Here is a 25003-nt window from a genome sequence, read left to right on the forward strand (position 1 = left end):
ACAAGTAGTAGTGTTTATTGAAACAATTCCTTCTCCAGTAGTGGGTTCTCCCACAAAACTGATTCATGGAAGACTATACCATCACCATAACATTTTCTGTTAAATTATAAAACTGGAGTTAGTGTTAATTAGCCATAGAAGTGTATGGTTTTTATTTTGGTTGTTATTTTTGCCTTTATAATGTGATGAACTCTGCTTTGAAATGTAGTTTTGGGACATGGGTCCCAAGGACAGTAATGTTACAAATGTTTAATCCTAAATAGTCACACATTCAGAGGAAGTCACTTACAAGCTGTCTTCAGTGACAGGGCTTTCTGTTCTAACCGGTAGACCAGAAAGCCTTTCTGAAAATTCTAATGAAAACTTCTTCATCATAAAGTTAATTTTTAAAGGGAAAATCACCAGCTTAATTGTTCAGGACAAAAAGGTTTATTATTCCATCAGATTAAAATAAAAAGGTTACTTTATTTTTTCAAGAAACTTAATTACTAAAGAAATTGGACCTCATATAAAAGCAGGCTTGTTGATAGCAGCCACTGCTGCATCTGAGCTTAAGGTGTGATTTCTATTCATTTCAATTCTAATTATTATTTTGAACTGTTAATGTTAATCATCAAGAGGGTTTTTTAATAACATGTGGATGAAGAAAAATTTTAAGAAGTGACATATTTTCTTTTGAGAAATTAGGTCATCCTTGCCCCACTGAAGAATGAACTTCATTATATTTGGGGCCCATTCCTATCATAGATTGCTGAGGCATACCTCTTGCCGATTAACATTAACAGTTCAAAACAATATTTCACAGAAAAAGATTTTTTTGAATTACTATCCCCAATAAATAGGTGAGAGAACTGAATCTAATAACATTTAGGCATCCCGTATGTGGTAAATGTCAGAACTGAGAACTGGAACTCAGCTATATCTAGTTCTGGAGGCTGAGTTCTTATAAACAGCAAACAAAGGAAAACCAACAACAATTAAACATGGTATATAGACTCTGCGCATCTGTGATCAGAGTTCTCTTATACCACACACACACTTCCATCTGCCACCACACCTAGAGGGAGCTTCTGGAGTACCCTTGTCTCATACAGCATCAGGGTTGTAAATAAACTGAGACACCGATCCGGTTTCATCTGCCAACTTTCAGCATTTGTGTCATCAGATTTTTGTTGTAATGTAAAATCCCACTACTACATGTCTTAGTATTTTCTTACATTGATGTTTTTCCCCTAAAATTGTAATTTGAATGGATATTTTATAAGTTTGAGAAGCAAATTCTAGCACTATTTCCCTAAGGCATATTAAATTAAACCCAGGAATATTCATTTAAATCATCTCCATACTTCGTGAAACTCAGCAAAGAGAACTCTGTGTTCACTCCTTTCATTTTATCATGAGTGGCTCAATCAATGATCTTCAACATGCTATCTTTTGTCAGTTTGTAGAGTTGAGATCCTAATCTAGACCTTTTGCACTCACACAGTAGTTCTTCCCACTCAGAAAACAGCCATTAAATTTTATGGTGCGAAAAAAGAAGATGCCATAGTTTCAGCATAATTTCCCTCCTCTTGTGTCCCTTCCCTTCAGTGCAAGGGAGACCCGAACAACTTTGTATGAAACACGGACTACTGAGTTTTGCCTTTACCATTTCCTGGGCCACCTGCCACTTGGGAAGTAGTACAGAATTAGTTTTGCTGCAGAGAAACTATATGGAATAGCTTCTGAGGCATTTTTTTAAATTAACAATATTCTTTAGTAATTTTTATTTCATATGGAACAGAACATGAACGAAATTTAAGAGCTTTTGGAATTCAATATATAAAATTCATTCAGAACCGTGCAGTTGATCATACAATATACACTTACAATATCAATACAGTATTAAGAAAAAAAAGTATCATCATCCCAAGTTTTATTAGAAATTTGTCAGTTGTAAACAACAAAGAACACATCACCAAATAGGATTAAGGCATCACTTCTCATTTGCTATTAAAGAGATGGTATCCCTTCACTCAATATTCTAGAGCAATGAATGTCCCAGGGAACAGAGACTCAACAGGGACCCATAATCCCAGACACAGTGGAGCCTTGGTGGCTGGAGAGTGACACAGCACCAGAACAAAAAAGGATGCTAGTTACTGATACTTAAAAAAGAGACCCAGTCTCATACGGCTAACATTTTCTAAGAGCCTGGTATGTGCCTGGCACTACCTAACTCTGTATGTGTCAATCTATTGCCTTTTCTCAATAATGAGCATCAAGATGGCAAAAGGGCAGGAAAATAGTGTGGCAGCTAAGAGGACTGACCCAGGAGCCAGGTTACCTGTGTTTGCTCTGGCCCTTGCCAACCTGGATGATTTGCTTAAGCTCTCTGTGCCTCAGGCTTCTCTTCTCTAAAATCAAAGAGTAGTATCCACTTTGTAGACTGGTTTTAAGGAGTAGATGAATTAGGGTTTGCATAACATTAGAACAGTGCCTAGCAGCTAGGAAACAGCATATCTGTATCTATACCATTAGGTCAAAAAACAAAGAAGGCTGTTGAGTCCCATTTTACAAAGAAAAAAGCAGAGACTTAAACGTAGTACTTTTTCTTTGGGGCCTATTGCATTGCAATTACAAATACTGGTGTAGTTATAAATAAGCCTTCTAAACAAGACAGCAATATAATAACTCAACAACGTGGAGATCATGAATATATACATATGAGACAACTGAAAAAGGTGTCCTAACATTATGCTAATGGGCACTTGAAACTCAGAAAAACATGTCCAGTGACAGCATTAGATGAAGGAAAAAATTTTGTATTCAGACAATTTAGAGCTGAAGATGATTTGTTCTGCAAAAATGTGTTAGATGACTCACAAAGTTATGACAAAGACACTGATGTTAAAGCTGCATGTGAAGAAATTTGAACAAAATTATTTCCAAAAAGTGAGAGTGAAAAATGAACTTTCTAAATTATTTATGTATGTAATTTTAAAAATAGTAATTAAATATTTGAGACATTTTCACCCACAGCCCTAAAAGTTTATATATGTAAGTTAAGTCAAAAGGTACTCTTAGGGGCTTCCCTGGTGGCGCAGTGGTTGAGAATCCGCCTGCTGATGCAGGGGACACGGGTTCGTGCCCCGGTCCGGGAAGATCCCACATGCCGCAGAGCAGCTGGGCCTGTGAGCTAAGGCTGCTGAGCCTGTGCGTCCGGAGCCTGCGCTCCGCAATGGGAGAGGCCACAACAGTGAGAGGCCCGCGTACCACAAAAAAAAAAAAAAAAAGGTACTCTTAATTATCTTGTTGGGAAAATGGGGGATTGCTTTTCATTTGGGGTCATATTTTATTCGGGTTGATATGTAACATACTCCATAAGAGACAGAGGTAGATTAGAAGCCAGGGGTGTCTGACTTACAGACTCACCCTCAGAGAGGCAGAACAGTATAAGGGTCTAGAGCATAGACTCTGAAGTCAGACATCTGGATATAAATCTCATTTCTGTTCACCTAATAGCTGGGCCTTCAGCAAGTTAACCTCTTTAGGCCTCAGTTTCCTTCTCTATTAAATGGGAATAATAACAGTATCTACTTCATAGAGTTTTGAGAATTAAGTATATACAATGTCACTTACAACAGTGCCTGGCAAATAGTAAGTTCGCTCTCAATAGATATTAGCTATTGTTTCATATTCAGTGAGTAAGACTAGCTCTCTAAATACCAACATGGGTTGTTGTATGTTAATTCTATAAGTATTAACTGTTAAGATATGAATAAACATTGGTTTTCTTTATGAATAAATACCCACCTCCCCATATGAATTTTACAGTACAAGAGAAGTCTTGAGGAATTGGGGAATTTGGGAAGGTAGCTAAATATATATCTCTTGTTAATATCAGGGTCAACAATTTCTAAAGCCAACTTGGAGCTATACAATAAAATAGGTCTTATTCCATCATAGTCACAGATGTACTTTCACCTCCCCAAAATGTGTTTTGTTTTCAACTATTCAATAGGTGTGGTTCTGAATGTCTGTGGAATATTTCCAAACATCAAATCCAATTCCAAGCAAGGACTTCACCTGATGACTAACTCTGAGGAGACTGATATAAACTGTAGTACGTATTTTCCAAAGTATTTTTGTTTTAAAAATATACACTATTCAACAATTTTGATGTACTTTTATATTTAAAGATTATTTGAATTTACTTTATGATAGATACCTCTAATTATTAATTCATAATTATAAAAACTTTTCAACTGTACATTACAAAAGGAAACTGACATTTTTACCAAGAGACTTTTTAACCTAAAACCAACATCTCTGAAGCCATATTCCAGCTTCTGGCTTTAATTCTTTCATAAAATATCGAAATTGTTTTTACAATATTTTCTCTAGCATCTCCCTAACTTATAACTTCTAGAAAAACTTGTTTTGTATACAAATGTAAAATGTTAATGAAGCATATTCTATCCAGGCTGACTTTCTAATGGTATTATTTTTAAAGTAAGGCTCTTGAGGTGGTTGCTTTGATTGAACAAGAAGAAACAGATGTTTCTCTTATTAGAGACAAAAGAAGACTGGTTTAATGAATGTAGAAAAAAAAGAAAGTATTTAAAATATAGTCACAAACCAAGATGTAACATCTGTTTGAAAATACTTCAATAAAATTATAGTGACTAGAGTTTTCAGTCTTTTGCTCATCATTTAATCTTGAGAGAAAAATCTCAGAGACTATAAAATCCATCTTTAGGTGGTTACAGTATTCTGAGGTGTTAATAATATATCTCATAAGTTACCAGTTACCTATTGATGCAATAAGAAAAAAGAGAATATACATCTCTATGTAGATATGCCACATACTATTACTTATATTATCTATATAAATCCCATAAGGAAATCAATCCAATTTAATCTTGCTCACTTTTACACATCAATCCAAACCCTATAAATATGATCAACTGCAATCAGAACATGTAATACGATACTTGGGTAGGCACAAAATACTTTTATTTTTTAAGTTGAAGAAATTGTCAATGCACCTCTGTATTGGTATAGACAGAACGTCACTTTGGAATATGTCTTTGTTCTGAAAGAACCACTTGAATGGAAGCTTTAAGTTAGAAATACACAATGGGGAGAGCCTACTGCATGACATTTTTTTGTGTTGCTAGATATGACTCCATCACTAATTTAATATGCAGAATCTTAGAGATAGGATGAATTCTTTCCTTTCAGGCACTCAGAATCTTTTGAGAAAGAAAGAGCCCAGATTAATAGATTTTATTATGTTGTCTGCACCTTAGAGTCATTTGGGGAGCTTTAAAAGTTTCACACTGAAATTTCCAAATCATTGCTGGGAAATAAAACTTTTAAATAAACAGATATATACGATGCAATTCTAGTCAGAATCTCAACACCAGTCTTTGTAGAAATAAAAATAGAAGATTCTAAAATTTATAAGGACTTTTTAAAACCTTAAATATTCAAAATTATCAAAAAGAAAAACACAAGTAGAGGACTTATCATCCGATTTGAAGACCTGTTATAAAGCTATAGTATTCCATAAAGAAGTCAGAACCGGACCCAGACATATATGATCCATTGTTTTTTGGCAAAGGCTCTATGGCAATTCTATGGGGAAAGAAAAGGTGATTTTGTGTTTGTTTCTTTGTTTTGTTTTTTCCAAAAACTGGTGCTGGAACGACTGGATAAATAAAGGGAAAAATGTACCTCAATTTCTTCTTTACTCAACACACAAAAATTAATTCTAGATGGATTTTAGACCCAAAAATAAAAGCCTAACTATAACGCTTCTGAAAGATAACACAGAGTATCTTTAGGACTTTGGGGTTAACAGAGACTTCCTAGAGCAGGAGTCCCCAACCCCCAGGCCAGGACAGGTACCGGTCCATGGCCTGTTAGAAACTGGGCTGCACTGCAGAAGGTAAGTGGCAGGTGAACAAGCAAAGCTTCACCTGCCACTCTCCATTGCTCGCATTACCGCCTGAACCATCCCTCCCCTGCCCCCCGTCCGTGGAAAAATTGTCTTCCATGAAACCAGTCCCTGGTGCCAAAAATGTTGGTAACCACTGTCCTAGGGGACATCAAAATCACTTGATAAATTGGGCTTCATCAAAATTTAAAATTTCCACTCATCATTAGACATATTAAGAAAATTCAAGGCAAGACAGAGACTAGAAGAAAATATTTGCAACATATATATCTGAACATGGAGCATACTAAAATACACTAAAAGCTCTTATAAGTCAATAACTGGAGACAAAAATGGGCAAAAGTCATACCACAAATAAAGGAAAATTAAATACCCATAGCCACGTGAAACATTTCTTGACATTGCTAGTCATCAAGGAAATTAAAGCCACAATGACATACAATTTTACACCACTTCAGTGACTAAAAAATTAAAAGGACTAACTAGGACCTGGATCAATGTGAACTCTCATACATTGCTGGTGGGATGCAAAACCGTACAGCCCCTTTGGAAAATTATTTGATAGTTTTTAAATAAAGTTAAACATATATTAATCCTATGACCCAACAATTTCCCTGCTAACTATTTTCCCCAAAAAATCAAAATACACATTGCAAAAATATTTGTACGGGAATGTTTCAGCAGCTTTACTCATAATGGGACTAAATTGGAAATAATTGTATAACCATACAGTGTGTACTCAAACAAGAAAATGTTGCTAAGTAATAAAGAAGAATGAACTAGTGGTTTGGACAACACTGTTTTGCATGAAAGAATGTAGACACAAAAAAATAATATACTGGATGAATCCTTTTATAGGAAATTTTAGAACAGGCAGAACCAGTCTATGGTGATAAAAATCAGGACATGAGTTGCCTATGGGGGGAGGGTGCACACGGGCATGGGTTGTAAGAGGCACAAGGAAACCTTGTGAGGTAATGAAATGTTCTATATTTCGATTGGAGTGTTGGTTGCATAAGTGTATATATTTATCAAACTCCACTGAATTGTGCTCTTAAAATCTGTGCATTTCACAGAGTTGATTCACCTTATTGCTACAATTTATTTCTAACCCCAAATCCATACCGTGGTGCATTCTGGTCATTCACGGACTCAATGCACGAACAGACTGGTAAAAAATTGGAGTTGCTCGACTCACAAGTTCCCAACTGAGGTCAAATAAGGCATCTCTTTGCCTTCTTGTTTCAGCTCTTATCCTGAAATCAAGTGTTCTTTTCACTGTATACTTAGTGCCATGTTTTTTTTGCATTTTTGTGCTTTTTGTCAATTTTGCCATTTAAAGTGGTCTCCAAATGTAGTGCTGAAATGCTGTTTAGTGTTCCTAAGTGCAAGAAGGCTGTGATGTGCCTTACAAAGAAGAAATGTGTACATTAGATAAACTTCTTTCAGGTATAAGTTATAACGCTGTTGGTTGTGAGTTCAATGTTAATGAATCAATCATATGCATTAAACAAGGTAACTTTAAACAGAAATACATAAATCAAGGTTTGTATTGATGCAAATACAAGGTTATGTATTGATGCAAATGTTGTGACCACAGGTTCTCAGGAACCTAACCCTATATTTCTTGTAGGAACAAGGGTTCAGTATTCACTAATTGAGTATTTTCAATGACTATGCAGAATATAACTACAATGAATAATGAAAACCAAATGTATTTTGTAATTTTTACCTCAAAAATATATAAACATTTTAAATCAGATAAAATGATGATATTCATTTTTAAATTCATCTAAATTTTATCCAATGCCCACTTTATACTTTGTTTATTGCATTATCAAACAATGAGAAACCCAATATAGAACATACCATTATTTGCTACTAAACAGGGGAAACCCAATGAGACTCTGTATTACTATGTTTAACTTTTGGATATCAATATTTTAGGAAGTTAAAAAACTTAAAATAACTACTCCAAGACTAAATTTTCATGTAAAAACCTCTAAAAATTGTTTCAACCATTACTGATTCCCAGCCGAAAGCCAAAGATCATTATACTTCAAAATCTCATTCAAAGATTTATGATCATTTTAATGATGACTGTTTTCTTGAGACAATCTTCCAAAGCAAGTATCTTCAGTAGTAATATGATTATGTGAATATCATCTTCAATTCATCTTATCAATCTAGGAGTCCAGTTCATGTACCAATTTTGGCATTTACATTCCTTCATTCCACTGTTTTACCTGTCCTGAATATAAAATGTAATATAATTGCATTAAATAAGAAGCTGTTGCTAATTTAAAAGAAGATTTTAATTGATAGGACTTCTGATTAATGTACACATATAGATAAGCCCAAAGATACAGTGTGGTATAGCAGTTAAGTGTCTGGGTGTCATTCATACCCGGATTCAAATGCCAACCACACGCCTCCATTCATGTATAAATACATGTTGAGTATCTACTATTTCCCAGGCATCATGTTAGCACTGGAGATACAGAAGTAAGTCTGAAATAATCTCTGCTCTAGCAACATCTAGCTATTTTCCTGTGAGCAAGTTATTAAACCTCTCTGCAACTTGGTTTCTTCACTTACAGAAGAAGACATATGACTATGTCAGAAATTTGTTATAAATAATCCATGAGCTATAATGTATAGGAGGCACCTTATACTATCAATAGTTAGTAGCAGTTTTCATTTTATCACTATTATTTTTGCTGTACATATACAAAGACAACTACATGTATATATAAAGAAAAGAACTTTCAAAATTTTACTAAAGGAAGACATCATATTTTGTGAGTTGTGCATGTGTCTACATATGGCAGATAAAGGCATATTAAGCAGTGGTAGCTTAAATGGATTTCAGATCATAAGCAGATAACTTTTATAATTTTTTTCATCTTTAAGATAAAACTTATTGAAGAAAATTTGGAAAACTAAGAATAAAGGAAAAAAAAGATTCATTACACCAAGAGACATTATACTTAGTATTTGATGTGTTTTACTCTAGCTTTTATCATAAATAACTGCAAACCATTCAGATTGCTGTGATGCTATGATTGAAGGTGAAAAAGTATAAAAGGGAGAAGCAAGTGATGATCAACATCTGCTGAATTCTGATTTGTGCTGATGGAGATTTGGCAGCCTTGTCCTTTCAGTTTAACTTTTCAAAATCTAAGGAGAATAATATGGAAATTTACCTCCACTAGCCTAAGCTCTTCTAGAGTTTTATTCTGAACTCACTTATTGATCTCCTACCACGTAACTGGCATTGTTTTAGGCACCAGGATATATAATGGTGAAGAAGAAAAGGTCTTGCCCTCTTGGAGCTTATATTCTTATGTGCAGAGACAGACAGTAGACAAATAATGTATAGGTTAATAGGTACAATTTCAGATGGTGATAAATACTATAACAGAAATAAAACAGATGCTGTGATAGAGAGATTCATGGGATAAGACTGATTGACAAGGGAGAACTCTGAGGAGGTGACAGTGAATCTGAAACCTAAAGGATAAGAAGAGGCCAGTCATGTGATAATTTGATGCAAATGCCCTGAAGAGAGACACACTTGGTGTACTTAAGTACCAGGCCCTAAGATGACTACAGTGGTTTGAGTATAGAGATTAAGGGGGAAGGATTGAGAAATGGGAGGAAAAAGATAGGCAATAGTATAGTAAGTTAAGGGCCTTGTAAGCTGTAATTAGAAGATTAAATGTTAAGTGTGATAGAAAACCTATGTTTTAGGCAGAAAGTGGCATGATGCTATTTTAAAGATATACGCTAGGGCTTCCCTGGTGGCGCAGTGGTTGAGAGTCCGCCTGCCGATGCAGGGGACGCGGGTTCGTGCCCCGGTCCGGGAGGATCCCACGTGCCGCGGAGCGGCTGGACCCGTGAGCCATGGCCGCTGGGCCTGAGCGTCCGGAGCCTGTGCTCCGCAACGGGAGAGACCACAACAGTTGAGAGGCCCGCATACCGAAAAAAAAAAAAAAAAAAAAAAGATATACGCTAGCTACTGTACAGCGAATGGATGTAGGGAGGCAAGAGTGAAAGGAGGGAGACCTATTACAAAGCTTTACAGTGGTTAGGACCAGACGACAGAGGCTTGGACAGAAATTTACACTGAGAAAAGTGGTCAGACTTATCTATTTCAGAGGTACTATTGACAGGTCTTTTTTTTTTTTTAATATATTAATCTATTTATTTATTTTTAGCTGCGTTGGGTTTTTGTTGCTGCGCACGGGTTTTCTCTCGTTGTGGCAAGTGGGGGCTACTCTTCACTGTGGTTTGCGGGCTTCTCATTGTGGTGGCTTCTCTTGTTGCAGAGCTCGGGCTCTAGGCACACGGCCTTCAGTAGTTGTGGCTCATGGGCTCTAGAGCGCAGGCTCAGTAATTGTGGCACCTGGGCTTAGCTGCGCTGCGGCATGTGGGATCTTCCCAGACCAGGGATCGAACCCGTGTCCCCTACATTCGCAGGTGGATTCTTAACCACTGTGCCACCAGGGAAGTCCCCTGTTGACAGGTCTTACCCATTAATTGGTTATCAAAAGTTAGAGAAACAGAAAAATGTGTGACTTAAGCAACTGAGTGGAAATCAAAGCAATTTAACTAAGTAATGGGAGACTGGGGAAGCGCGTTGTTGTTTGGTATGTCCATTAGGCATCTAAGTAGAGAAGTCGGGAGGTGGTTATGTATTTATGTCTGGAGCCCAAGGAAGAGAGAAGGTTTGGACATAAAAATCTGATGTCATGAGTATAAATCATGGGATTGAATACAGTTACCAAGAGAGAGTTGAGATAGAGAGTTTAGGTTGTCTTAGAGTGCTCTGAACTTGAGAAGTTGGAAAGAGGATGAGGGCCCAGGAAAAGAGACTGGGAAAGAGTACCAGTAAAAGAGGAAAGAACCAGAAGAATGTGATGTTAACTAAGAGACTAACTCAAGAAAGAGGGACTAGTTGAATCTTTTAAGTGCTTCTGAGATATTAAGTAGAACAAGAACAGGAAGTGGACATTAGATTTGGGAATATGGAGGTCGATGATAATTGGAGTGGGGTGAACAGAATATATATAGCAGGTAAGGAATGCAAGGAGTGAGAATACCAAATCCTTGAGTGGTTCAGCTATACAAGAGAAGAATTTTGAGTAATGGTGTATGTTGAAAATCTGAAGAAAAGTATGAATCCTGTCCTAAGAAAAATCCTTATTAGTATATATCCAAAATTTGTATGTAATGTCAGGGGTTTAGCTCTTCTCTCAGGTTAAGAACCTGGTTTATACAACCCTTCATCTTCTACTTGCATCACTGACCTTATTGGGCAATGAGAATACTATCAATTCATTTACCCTTTTCAGATTCATTACTTTTCTTACATTCCATTTTTTACATTTAATGGCTTATAAGTTATATTTTCTGTTCCTTAATTTGTTTTTTTAATATGCCAGTTATTTGGTTTTAAACTTAAATATTTATTTTTGTTGTTTAAATCACTGTTTTGTTTCTGTCTAAAGTAGAAAGTTATAGTTGTGAAACAATTATTATACCATTTTGGGAAAAAAGTTATCTTTACTAATATTACAATTCATTTCTTAAATCTAAATTAACTAAGTTATATTTAGTCTTTTATCTTTGTTCCACATATGTCTCAGATAAATTGCAATATCGTACAATTTTTCCCTAAAGGCACAAAATCATCCCTATTTATAGGAAATTGACATTGTCTAAATGGCAAGGACATTCAAATCAATTCCTCTTTTTCTAGGGGATAACCTATGTGAAACATTGTAGAAATTATAAAAATAAATATGATGATTCCTGGTCTCAAAAAGTTTGCCTTAGTCTACCATCTAATGAGGTTTAAATATCTTTACATACATTTTTATAATTGCTAGGAAACATTTCCCAGTATTTTATAAACTGGAGTGCGATGGCTCAGGAAAAAGAAATGAAAGATAAATGAGGAAGGCAAAACGTAGCTGAGAAGATTTGGGGATCCAGCTAGGGATCTCTGACAAGAGGTGATCCCAAAGGTGGGCACTCCCTTGTTGTGCACAGCCTTACTGTAATATGCTGTTAAAACTGTTGATCCGCCACCTTCCCGGCTAGCATAACCCCACTCGTGGACATTAGAATGATTACAGAGTACCTTATCTCATCCATGTCCCAAAGGCACATTGTTCCTGTCCTCCTACACATTAGGGAGAAAATAGAGCTACATGACACTATCAGTCAATGCTTGTTTTTCTGTTCTGTCCCATCGGTACTATAGAAGTGATGTAAAAAGAATATCTAAGAGAAAGAATACTAGGAACAGCATAAATGAAGATAATAATAGCAATTTAGCCCAGGTTAATTCTTGAATCCATTTTCTCATTTTTCTAAATTTTGATAATAAAACAAATTCAAAGCTTAAAATTAACCATTGTCAGAATTTATTATTAGCTTTCTTTAAAACAGTACATATAACAAAATTCCCTCTTTTCTTCTAAATATTTTTCAAAGTCTTGGTTTTATCATAACCATAGACAGCTGTGAACGTAAGTGGCTTTGATTAAAACAGAGCTTTTTTATACCTGTGTGTGCTGGATAACTCCAGTGAGAAAACTGTCTTTAATTTAGAGAAGTTATCCAGACATTCACGGATTCAGAAATTTCTGAGTTCAGAGGATAATCACGAGCAGAGTCCTGGCACGGAACAGATATCTTAAAATATTATGCTCAGGTATAATATTTTATGATTTGAATATAAATCATTATTTTTAAATTGCATCATAAAAGGCATAATAAAACCATAGTTTCTCCTTTCAGATAATTCTGCATTACTCCCCTTTAACAGAACTTTGTTTGTATACTTGCCACTGAATAATTTTCACCCTCTACTCAAAGGTAGGGTCTAGTTACTGTACCTAGGTCACAAACGTGGGCAAAGATTCGGTCCCTACCTTTTACAAGTAGTTGTTTTTCCGCCAACCTCTCTACTACGTGTTCTACTATGTGACTCCTAGCGTGAGAGGCAGCTTCTGTGTGTTTCAGCTCAGTGTCATTTCCTCCAACTGGACTACTAATGAGCACTGAACCATGAAGGGCATGTCTCGAGATATTTATAAACTACTCTCTCCTGCGATCTTCAAGTCAACAATCCTTTTTGAGTGTCAACTGCCTTTTGGTAGGTTTTCTCATCCTTTGTGGCAAAATGGGAGAGGAAAAATGCTACAGGTAAGCACACTGAAATCACACTTGTATAAAAAATGTTTCATATATATTTAGGTTACAAATTTATTCCATGCATCCTTTCTTGTGGATTTTAATCTGGATAAGAGAAGCATCAGATAAGATGAAAAATTAAAAATAATATTTTAAAAATTAATATATTATTAGAGCATAAATTTTTAAAACCGCTGATTTATTTTTTAGTATGGTTTCATGGATTTGTATTGTGTGTGTGTTTGTATATATGTGTGCACATATGTGTGCAATTCACTACAGGACACATAAGACAGGAGTGCAGTATGATACACTAAAATAGAGCCAGATTAGAATTGGGATAGCATAGACACTAATATTACATTTACCTCTCTGGCCCAGAAATCTTTATCAGTAAAATGAATGATTCATACCAGTTGATTACAAGATTCCTCTCAGCTCTAGACACTTAAAATAAGACTACAATACATTCATGTACTGCAAAGGGGAATAGAAAAACCAATGACAATGTATCAATTAAAAATGTTATGTAGAGCATGTTAATAAAGCAAATACTGATATAACTGAAGTTGTATATTTTGGTCTATAAATCTGTACTTGTCCTGCTGGCTGACTCTAAGCATTAAACACAATGGTCGTGGGCCACTCAAAGTACATGGAAGAGACTTTGCCTGAGATGAAAAGAGAAGAATACACGCTGAAAAGACAGACAGTCATTTGAATTTTGTACTATAGTGGACAGAAGATGGGGGCCACAGATAGCTTCATGGAAACATGAGAGTAAATTGACGGCAGAGCAACTTGGAGGATGGATCCAGCACTGTAGAAGGAATTAGGATCTTTCAATGTTTCAATTCTGAAAGAGAATTATTTGCCATTTCTGTGATTTAACGTAAGAGGCCGAGTCCCAGAAAATATTGGCAAATTGAAAATAGAAGTAAGGCTTTTGGCAAGAACATCTGTCCTTTATTGCAGAAATTCTCTGGAATACTAATAAAGGATTAGGAAGAAGATGTCACACAGCAGAATCCCACAAAGGGTGTTATCTGAGGGAATATGTGGTAGATTAGATGCCTTACGGTGCTAAAGTTCTAAATAAACATTTATCATTTTCTTATTATCAGGGCATAGCCTATCCAAAGATAACATTAGAAATATCTATACATGGATTTTTTTCCATACCATATAGCACAATCGTGTTTTTTAGTAGTTATTTATTGAACATTGTTTAGCATTGGTTGCTAGATGGGCAACCCTCTAGTTAAAATCAATTACTGACTTTAGAAGCAACCTGGAGGGTTGGTAATGGTCTGTCTCTCTTTTTTTTTTTTTTTTCTTTTGCGTTACACGGGCTTCTCACTGCTGTGGCCTCTCCCGTTGCGGAGCACAGGCTCCGGACACGCAGGCTCAGCGGCCATGGCTCACGGGCCCAGCCGCTCCGCAACATGTGGGATCTTCCCGGACCACGGCACGAACTCGCGTCCCCTGCATTGGCAGGCGGTCTCTCAACCACTGCGCCACCAGGGAAGCCCTGGTCTGTCTCTTGATCTGAGTGAAGGTTACGTAGATGTGTCCACTTTTTCAAAAACTTCATTAAGCTGTACATTCATGATATGTGCATTTTCTATATGAATAATATATTTCAATTAAAATAAAGCAAGATAAGAGTCTATGTGATGTATAACCTAATTGAAATAAGTAAAATTGTAGACAATATTGAGGCCACTATTATCTTTAAAGAGTCATGAGATAAATGTATACAGAAGCCATCAAAAAATTATGAAGTATGCACACAGTTGTCAAATATTAAAATAATAGTAATTTAGCAAATCTGATAGCTATTAATGCCATTAATTTAACATGAATTGTGATGTAAAAGAAAAATAAAGATTTGGGGGGGACTACAACCATGTAAAGACTTCATAAAAATTCTGAGATGGACTTCAGGGCACTTTCAAGGGCTTTTAACTGTGATGTCATTTTTCACGTTATGTCTAATTTCATTTCTAAACTTAAGGGCTTTCCTGTCTTTGATTAACTTATCAACCATGATTATGGGCCTTTCATGTCTCACAGATACAGGGAATGCAAACTGCTTTCACTCATAAGAGAGAAAAAGAAACCCTCTGATATAAAAATATTCACTTTCTTTGTTTGCTCTCTCTCTCAATTTTATAGTGTCTACCACTTTCCCTTCTAAATTTTCACTTTTAGGCTTTATTTGTTTCCATTTTTCTTGAGTTCACTATCTCTGTATCTTAGACTTAAAAGTAAACTAAAATAGTTCAAATATTCTAACGCTCAGATCTCATGAGCTCACCACTGTCACAGTTCACTTAGCTTGAGAATTGTCACAATCTTGTTTCTGCTCTCAAATACCTGAGAGAGAAAAATTTCATCAGAAACTATGGCTCACAATAGCAGTGATTCTCCGTGAGAGGCCAAGCCTTCGCGGTTATAAATTTGAAAAAGCATACATGAGAAAAAAAAATCACATGGCTGGTAATTAATTTATATAGATTATACTGTTTATACATAGAATATACACAGAACATACTATATTCATATTACATACCATAAATACAAAGCACACTTCTAAGACTAATAGCTAAAGCCAGTGTACCCTTTGTAGGTAGCTCAGTCCTTAGTAATTGTACTAAGTATTCACACCTGCTAACAAACCCCCAAGGCAAACCACCCCGTCTCTGAAAAAACGAGGAGGAATAAGACGACAGACTTCAGGGAGAATGTGGAATCTGATTAAGTAGCTCTTGGTCGGAAGTCGACTTTGGCCTCTAACCACTCTCCTTTTGAAAGAAGGGGTTCTTTCCCTCCTTCAACAGAGATTTCACAGGAGGATATCTCTGCCCCCAGGTTTAGAGGGTGGTGAGCTCCAATAGCCAGTAGCCTACCTGTCCATGATCATATCAATTAGAGACAAGAGAGGGGGCTCTCGGTCAATTCACTGAGAATCAATTCTCTAAAAGTGATCGATCAAAAATAATTATCCAAAGAATCAAATTATGAACAACTAATTCACTAAATTCATTAAACTTACAAATTTATCAGGGAACTGTGTTAAGGAATATTCTTCTAGAATATATTCTGTGAAAATGAACATATTTTTCTCATGAATATATTTGTCTTAAGTAGGTTCAATAAATGTGAATATATTAGTAGAATTTTAAGGGTTACTCAATTTATCAGAAGCTTAGGGTCACAGGTTCAGTGTTTTAATGAATATATTAAGAATATATTCATGAGGAATATAGTTATGAACTAAATCATGCCATGAATATAGTGAGAGGATATAGTTAGTGAATTCTTTCATTCACTTACTCAATATTATGGTACAGGTAATGCCCTAGACATTAGGCTTATATCAAAATCAAAGCTCCTGACCTCATAGAGCATAGATTATTAATACATCTATTGCCTTTGAAGAAGATTAGTCTTTAAAATAAGTTTTTCACAAATAGATTTTGTAAATTGTGTGAATTCACCTGCTTCTAAGGGAGATAATCATAAGTGATGTTGGGGACCCCTACATCACATGCTTATGATTTATTATAAAAATACTGCACCAGAAGTTCATAATATTGGTCTTTATCAGCCTTTATTTATTATGAACTTGGAAGAAAGTTACATGTGAACATTATAAAACAAATAACTAGTCATTCTGTGGATAACCAAAGCTACTCCCCACTTCGAAAATGAACAAATGAGTAAATCAAGACTCAAAAACTGAAGAGTCCTGCCAGTATCAAGCAATAAGTTGCAAACCTGGAAATAAGACCCAGGGTTGTGGATTTCAAGTCAAAGATTTTTTTTCCACTTTCCAGAGCTGCACTTATTATGAGTATTACAACTTTGCACTTTCCAAAATTTGAGTGTTGGTAGCTGGGCTTAACACTGGTTATTAACTCAAATTTCTAAAATAACAGCAGACACATTGCTATATTTAAAACAGCCAACGAGGACCTACTGTATAGCACAGGGACCTCTGCTCAATATTCTGTAATAACCTAAATGGGAAAAGGATTTGAAGAATACATACATGTATACGGACAACTGAATCACTTTGCTGTGCATGTGTACAACGTTGTTTAAAAAAAAATCTTACTCTTTGTTTCATTAGATTTGGATTTCCCAGCAGCATTTTTTTAAGCAAATTATGGTACACATATAATACACCTGGGCAACTTCTATGTTAAAGCATGAAAATAAGGTTAATGTGAGTATAATAGTTATTGTTACTAACTCTTGCTTTTATTAAGCAATGGATAGCTTCATTCAGTAACACATTAGTCTTTTTTTGTCAGCTTCCTGAGAAAGAGAACAATGAAGCTGCTTGTGTTAAGCTTTGTGTGGCTTTTAAAAGAGAAAATGTTCTTTCCCAAAGGGCACTACAAAAAAAACCCCAAAAAACACTAAGCCGAACATTGTTATGCTGTGAGAAAGACATCAAAACAAAATGAAACTCCTGGCATTTTAGTGGACCCGTTTGCATTTTACTGAGCACGACTTCCACGGTGGTCGCTGGAAGAGGTGCCTGAACATGAGGTAGATCTGCTGGAAGCTGTCTTACCTCTGTTTTTGTCTCTGAACTGAGCAAAGGCCCAAAAGGGCTTCTGTTATTGTTTTCCTGTGCACAAGTCAGTTGTGTATTTCTTCCCAACGAGTCCTCAAAAAGAACTCAAACAAAAAGGAATTGGACACTGGGCCCTCTTTTCACTATTGATTTTGTCTGTTTATAAACAGAGGTTTTTCAACATTGGCCATGTCTCGGCTCAAACAAAAACGTATGGTTACGCGGGTCATAGTTTACAATCAGCTCTGTTCATTGGGAAAACAAACACTATTTACATAGTTTAAAAAACGGGAATGATCACTTTGTTTCCGTGTGGAGTTGAATTAGTTCATCACGCGACACAAACAGATATTAAGAACAAATCCTATCCCTTTACTTCGGCGGTGCCTGCACCTTTGAGGACAGACCTCTTTCCAACACCTTGTAAATATTAACATATTCCACTCTGACTAATAAAGCTTAGGAATAACGTCATCGCTGTAAGGACGGCGTCATCAATGATTTCATTCTTAGAGCATTTAAACTGGCTAATTCCCAGGCTGGTCTGGTGATGCGGGGAACCCATGGAGAGCTTGTCACCGGCGAAGCCCATTAACAATTCTCGGAAAATAAAAACAGAATCTGGGTAATAAGATAAAGCCTAACCTTTTTTTCTCTTTTCCTTTGCTTTTAGTCTAGATTCATTCGCTCACAGGGGCCGCGAGCACAGGCCTCGCACTCGGGAACTTCAGGACGGAGTTCCTGCAAAATGGCTGCTGCCGTCACCTCAGCTCCTCGGGCCGTGTGCAGAAGGTCTGCACACGACACCTCCGTTCAAGATGGCCGCGGTAGCGGGCGCAGAGACGCCACACCCAGCCCTGGGAGCTGGGTCAGTGAGCAGCCTGCCCCGCCTACCCCAGAAAACTCCGCCCCTTCCCCTGCGGACGAGATTAAAGCAGCCCCGCCCACAGCCTGGCGGGTAGGGCAGAGCATGTTCTCTTAGAGCATAGCTACCAAACTCAGGCTCGTTTTATTGGTGCGGGCGACATGGGGCAGGAGGATCCTTGTTGACTTTGGAAGTTCATTAACAAGCTGACCAGAATTATAAATGAGTAATGTGTGGTATGAGGGTGGATCTCCTTGGGACTGGTCTACATAGCAACACTAGGAGCCCAATTAGCATGAGTTTTCTTTTTAATTAGGCACTGCATAATCAAAACTATAATTTAGCTCCTATTATGTAATGACCATGAAGTATTAAGATGGTAGAATAAGTCTCTCCCTCAGGGAAGTTAGGTGCTAGATGAAAATGTGTTCTATATGATTATTATATCCTATTGGCATAAACGTAAAGAATAGTGACAATGAAACTTTGAGGATCTGGTGCCTAATTTTATCAAATATTTATTGATGTCTACTATGAGAAAGGCATTCATTTTCATCAAGATTTATCTTCTCTGGTTTGAGTCTTTGTTTTAGGAATGAATGATAGTCTCACCTTCAGCTGTTCAAGAAGTTAAATCATGATCTACTTTTTCCTTTGAAAAGATAATTTTTAATTGAAACATATCTTAAAATATTCATCCTGTGCAGAATTTCTTAATGCATTATCTGAAATTCAAGTATATCTATCACTAATAAATTTATGTACATTATAACATGTTGAAATGTAGATAAGTATTACTAACATATTTGGCATAATATTATAAAGATAAGGTTCAGAGTGATTAAATTTGGAGTTAGTTATTTAATCATCTTCATTATAATTCTTATTTCAAGTATATATTTTTGGATGTGTCTAGCAAGCTATGTATAATGATCTATATTCGAGATAGAAGCTAATTTATATTTATTGAATTTTACAGTAAAAAAATGTAAGCTCCATTCTGCTAGAAGGGCAAGGTTATAAAATCCTACAGATGCAAAATTATAAATTTCACTTATTCATAATTTTAGAATCATTTTTAAAGTAATTGTGCAAGTTTTATTACTTAACACTTTATGAAAAGATTGAAATACTTTTAAAGGATTAATTATAAAACAAAATTATATTGCTATATTATGGAGAAAATCATCATGCTTTTATTAATTTTCAGTAGGAATGTTTCATTTTCCTTTATAAAAATGAAAATTTCATTCAATATAAAATTGTGTAAAATATTGTTTTACATTTCAATCATTGAATCACTTGATTTTATACTTACCTAGGTCATTGTTGAGAGAAATGGTAACTTTTTTCTCCTACATTTGTAAGGAGGTAAATGATTAAGGAGGAAATAAGAATGATGCTGCCTCCAAGAAAACATGAATGATTTTACTCATTCAACAGATATGTGATTTTTCTGTAGTTACAAATTCTGTTGAATGTAGGGGATAGGGACTATTTGGAACATTATCCTCGACTTTAGAGATACTTACTGACTTTTGGAGGGTACATGTAAGTAAATTAAGTAAATATTGCCTAGTGCTAAAATAAAGAACTGACAATTAACTTTGGAATGGATGGCTTACCTTTTTTTTTTTTTTTCGTTTAATGTTCAATTTATTAAACTCATGAATCTATTACCCCAAACTGAAAATGAATTATTTCTTGGGGCCTTTAAATATTGATTACAGATTTATTAAGCACATCATTTTAAACAGTTTAAACTAACTGTAATTATATATTTAGAACAGCTGATCCTTTTAAACACTTCAAAACCATAATTCACAAACATATAAAACAAAGGCTACAGACTTGTTGTTATAGTTTCACTTAAATTTACTCTAAAGCATCAATATCATAAGTTTAATGTCTTTCTTATTTCTCTTCTTGTTTTTCTATATTTGTTTTTAGATACCCTCAGAGTTTCAGCATTATTAATTTTATTCCTTTCCTTGGGTCATAAAATTCTTAGCAGATCCTGAAGAAAAGATTACCTTATCAGAACTGCCTAGATTGCAGAACTTTGTTTTATTGACTGACTAATTCTTGATCATACTTGTTTGTTTCTCTCAAGGTGATTCTAACCCAAACCACCTTTCTATATTAAGCTTTTCTATAAAGGCTTAACTATAAAAATTGACTATAATTTTCTATAGTTAAATTACACCTGTTAATGCCAGTGCGACTATTTCAGGCCTTATCTTATGCCCAGGGTTTTAATTTTGCAAGCTAGCGTTTATCTCTGATTTAAAAAAAAAAAAAAAATCACTTGGCCATTGTTATATATAACCTAGTATCTTGTCATAATCAAGTATTGATTTTTGTCTCTTAGCTTTAAAAAGTTACACCTCCCTTATTAGCATTGAGATTTAATCTCCTAGGGGTTGAGATTAAGTCTGTGTAGTTAGTGTTCCTCTGTAGGTCATCTGGCAAACACTGTGGAACCCCCTTTCTGGTTGGTTATTGTGGGTGCCCACCCAAACCGAATAGTCCTTCCTGTTCTTGGCATCTACATTTTCTGGGGCTATTTGACTTACAGTGTCCAGTGTTTATTCTTAACAGATAAAGCAGACATATGACTGTGCTTATAGTCATACAAGATTCATAGAAGAAATATCAAACCCTCTTAAATATTAAAATCAATAAAAAATAAACATGATCTATTATAGTCACTACTTTCTATAACAATCATCTTTCGGGCAAGCTTCATAATAACTTTTCTATTTTGAGTCATTTTGAATTCATGGTCTTTCACAAAACTCATCTTGTCTTGTAAACCGTGATGATGATTATGATGGTGATGGTGGTGGTGGTGACGACGGTGACGGTGCTTTGGATGCTCAAATTGTAACTTCATCCTAAGAGGTGCATCTTTTTTTAAATGGGCAAGAGTAAACTATAGTGTTGAAGGATGCACATTTGGGTGATAGAACCAAAAAAACAAGAAAATCATTATTATAAAAGTGAGGATATGAAGAAGGGGAAGGGGGTGTGATCAGAATGAAGCTTCTGGAATAGGTGGCAAAGTTCTATTTTTTGATCTGGGCAAATATTTGATTTGTGTGTGTGTTATATCTGCTCTCTTTGTATAATCGTAATTTTATTTAAAAATCTGTCACCATATGGTCACTGGGGGGCCCTTTATGTTGACTCCTTTATCCTTTATACACTGCCCCTAAAAAATATGGAACGCTTCATGAATTTGTGTGTCATCCTTGTGCAGGGGCCATGCTAATCTTCTCCGTATCGTTCCAATTTTAGTATATGTGCTGCCGGAGCGAGCACTGGCTTACTTTCTTTTGAGGGGATTAGGGAGAAGTTTCATGAAAACTTCATGGGAGAGTTTCTATTATTGGAAATGGATGGTAAGGCTACTTGAAATGAAGGGATTGTTAAGAATAAAGGAATGGAAGCTTAGCAGGTTATTTAGTTTGCATGATTCCTGCCCCTTCCTGAGCTCCTTGAACACATAAATGAATATATATATATTATATATATATTCATGAATCCCCAGAGCTAAAATGCTCACTGTATGTTTGCTGAATGGACAAATATGTGCCCTTCAGTAAGAGCCCTTTGCATGCAGGAGATATGACAAGAGGTACTGGTTGAAGATAACTCATGAAGGACTCTGAATTTCAAGTTAAGAAGTTTGAACTTCATTCAGAAGAAGTTTATGAAGAAGTGGCATAATCAGAGATTTCTTGAGAAGGTTAATCTAGCAGCTATGGACTGTAAGTAAAACAGAGACTTGTTACAACATCCCCACAATAAAGATGTTTATCATGTGCATGTGCAAACTTTTATGATAAATTTTTATGAATTATACCTAGAAACCTGAATTATCTCCACTCAAAACCAAAAATCAGAGGGAGACGACTCAGAAGTTCCAATAGGATTGAGCTAGAACTGTTTTATTCCCATTTTGATACTCCATTACATGATTTATTTCTGAAAAATTAAACTCATCCAGTCTTATCCTTACCTCAGTAATGTTATGGCCCTTCTCTTTTTTGTCCCCATCTAGCTTTTGCTCCTTTTCTGAATTGCTCTAACATTCGCCAAGGCTTATTATTGTATATCTCTGAACTCTCCTGCTATGACTATATAAATGGAGAATGCAATCTGGTTTTGAGACAGTCTTAAATGTTCCTATTTATATTTCAGCTACTCATGCATAAACTTGATTACGAATTATGTGTACATAGCCATAGTTAGTGAATCCTCAAAACATACTGCAAGCACATCGTATTTCACTCACAGGAACAACAGAATACTGGCTATCATTGGTGTTGTATGAAGATATAGTATTGAACCACAAAAAAAAATCACGAGATGAATGGTAACAGCACTTGCACTTCATCCCTGAAGGCACTGTGGCACTGTCAGTTAAACACTGGCGAGCACAACTTAGTTCTGATTTCTAACAGCATTATTGTCACTACTAACAACTCTACCTATTATAGGATAAGTGGGCTCTTCCCAGGAAGCCCACAGGGCTAAATTGCATTGCACATTCTGTTCTTATGTACAGCATCTGTGCTTCATGCATTTTTTTTTCTTTGTCAATTGAACTCAGCATTAGAAAGAGTATTTCCTTATAAACCAAATGCATATATAAAAGTATATCAATGCAAAAAAAAAAACCAACATAGTCATTAATATTGCAAATCTGTTCTCAAAACGCTAGAAGAGCTTATGAACTCCCAAACACACTTATATTTTAGTGAAATGTTATGTCGTTACAGTAGAAAACAGTGCTTCAATCTAAAGAGTATACAGAGAAAAATTGTATCTATATTAAGACCATTTTTCTCTAATGTGAGTTCCAATATTGGCACCAAATTTGTGTTTTCATTTGTTTGTTTTTGCAAGCTACGGTCTCTGGAACATAGCTGAGACAATGGTTGCTTCTCTTAAATCAATCTACTCTATGCCAGGGATAAAGAAGAGGTATTTAATTCAACTTACAAACATTTTATTGGTCTTAACTGGGCTTAGAAATGTGTACTTGGGTTACAGTTCTGTTTAAAAGATGTTGCTCCTCAATACATATGACTGGTTGCTTCAAAATCAAAGCATTCTACCACGGTTGTTCATTTTCAAACAATAAGAATGACACAATGACATCAGTTAAAATAACATAAAAACCAGAGCCACCAAACCTAAACTACAAATGTTAGGCAGGATGGTGATAGTCAGGTGGGATCCACTCCTGCCTTGCAAAGAACCTGCAAATCCTTGACGGAGGGGATCCAGAGTGAAGTTACTGTACCAGTGAATATATTAGTAATCAAAGACATGATCTGATTTTAAAAGATAGTCATGCGGTTCATAGGTGATACTGAGCTAAATACGTAGGCATGTCAGGGCTTCTGCAGGCTGGGAGTGGGCCAGAAAGCAGAACATAGGCTTCCAAAGACAGGCCCAGTGGCATGTGAAACCCCAGAGTATGCCCTTCCCTAGTTCAAGGTAAGCCAGGGTCCAAGCAATGTGTAAGGAAGAAGACGAGACGAAAAGGGAAGTGTCCTGGAGGCCTCTCTCTAAGGCCTACACATCACATGGCCTTTTATGTACTATCCTTCCAACCCCAGATAACTTCAGTTAACACACATAAGCAAATGGAAGCATATTAAAAGGTAAGTCACTCAGATGGTGAATGGATTTGGATGACCCCACTTGAAGAAATTGGGAGCATGTGGCAATAGGAAAGTCAGAAGATGGAAATACAGGACAGTTGTCTTCAAATATCGATTCTTTCTACCCCTTGAAGACAAATGTGAATTGAACTTACTCCCTGCCCTCCAGTGCTCACTTGTGAGGAATAAACATATGTAAATACATAACCTGAATTAGAATTCAGTACTAGAATTAGATGAGACACCAGTGTCCAAGGTAGTTGGGGAAGATTCACAGGAGAGGTAACATTTCTGGGGGCGGGGGGTGTCAGAGAGGATAAGTGGCAGTTTGTTATATGGAGAAGAGTGATAAAACTCTAGGATGAGGGAAGAGTAAAGTCAAATAATAGAGCTGTGAAGAAGCAGGTGTGCATTTGGGAATAGTGTGTGCACTCTGGCTGATGATAAGGGAGCCTGGGCCAGAGGGAGACTTGGGAGATAGGTGATGCTGGACCTACGCGTGGACCAGAATGTGAATGACTGCCTACCATGTCAATACCTCTGGGCCTTGCACCATAGAATCTGAGAAAGTTTTAGAAGTTGCTTGAATTTACTTAATGAACTCAATAATCTCAATGAAGCTGGAGTTAAATGGAGAGGAAAAAAAATCCACTCTTACTCCTGCTGTTTCTCAAATGAATGATATTTTAAAGGAACATTAACTTACTTAGAAGCTAAGA

At 36.0% G+C, this 25003-nt stretch overlaps 1 protein-coding gene and 1 non-coding gene across 3 annotated transcripts in view; both read right to left on the bottom strand.

Annotated features, from left to right (window-relative positions):
• Positions 1-25003, bottom strand: part of CNTNAP2 (contactin associated protein 2) — a 2024023-nt gene that overhangs the window by 939495 nt on the left and 1059525 nt on the right. The gene's annotated exons all lie outside the window — the stretch shown is intronic.
• LOC131763110 (U6 spliceosomal RNA) lies at positions 21824-21930 on the bottom strand. The gene has a single exon (XR_009337511.1). It is a non-coding gene; the product is annotated as a U6 spliceosomal RNA (small nuclear RNA).

The sequence above is a fragment of the Kogia breviceps genome, chromosome 9 (assembly GCF_026419965.1).
Source record: "Kogia breviceps isolate mKogBre1 chromosome 9, mKogBre1 haplotype 1, whole genome shotgun sequence".
NCBI lineage: Eukaryota > Metazoa > Chordata > Mammalia > Artiodactyla > Physeteridae > Kogia > Kogia breviceps.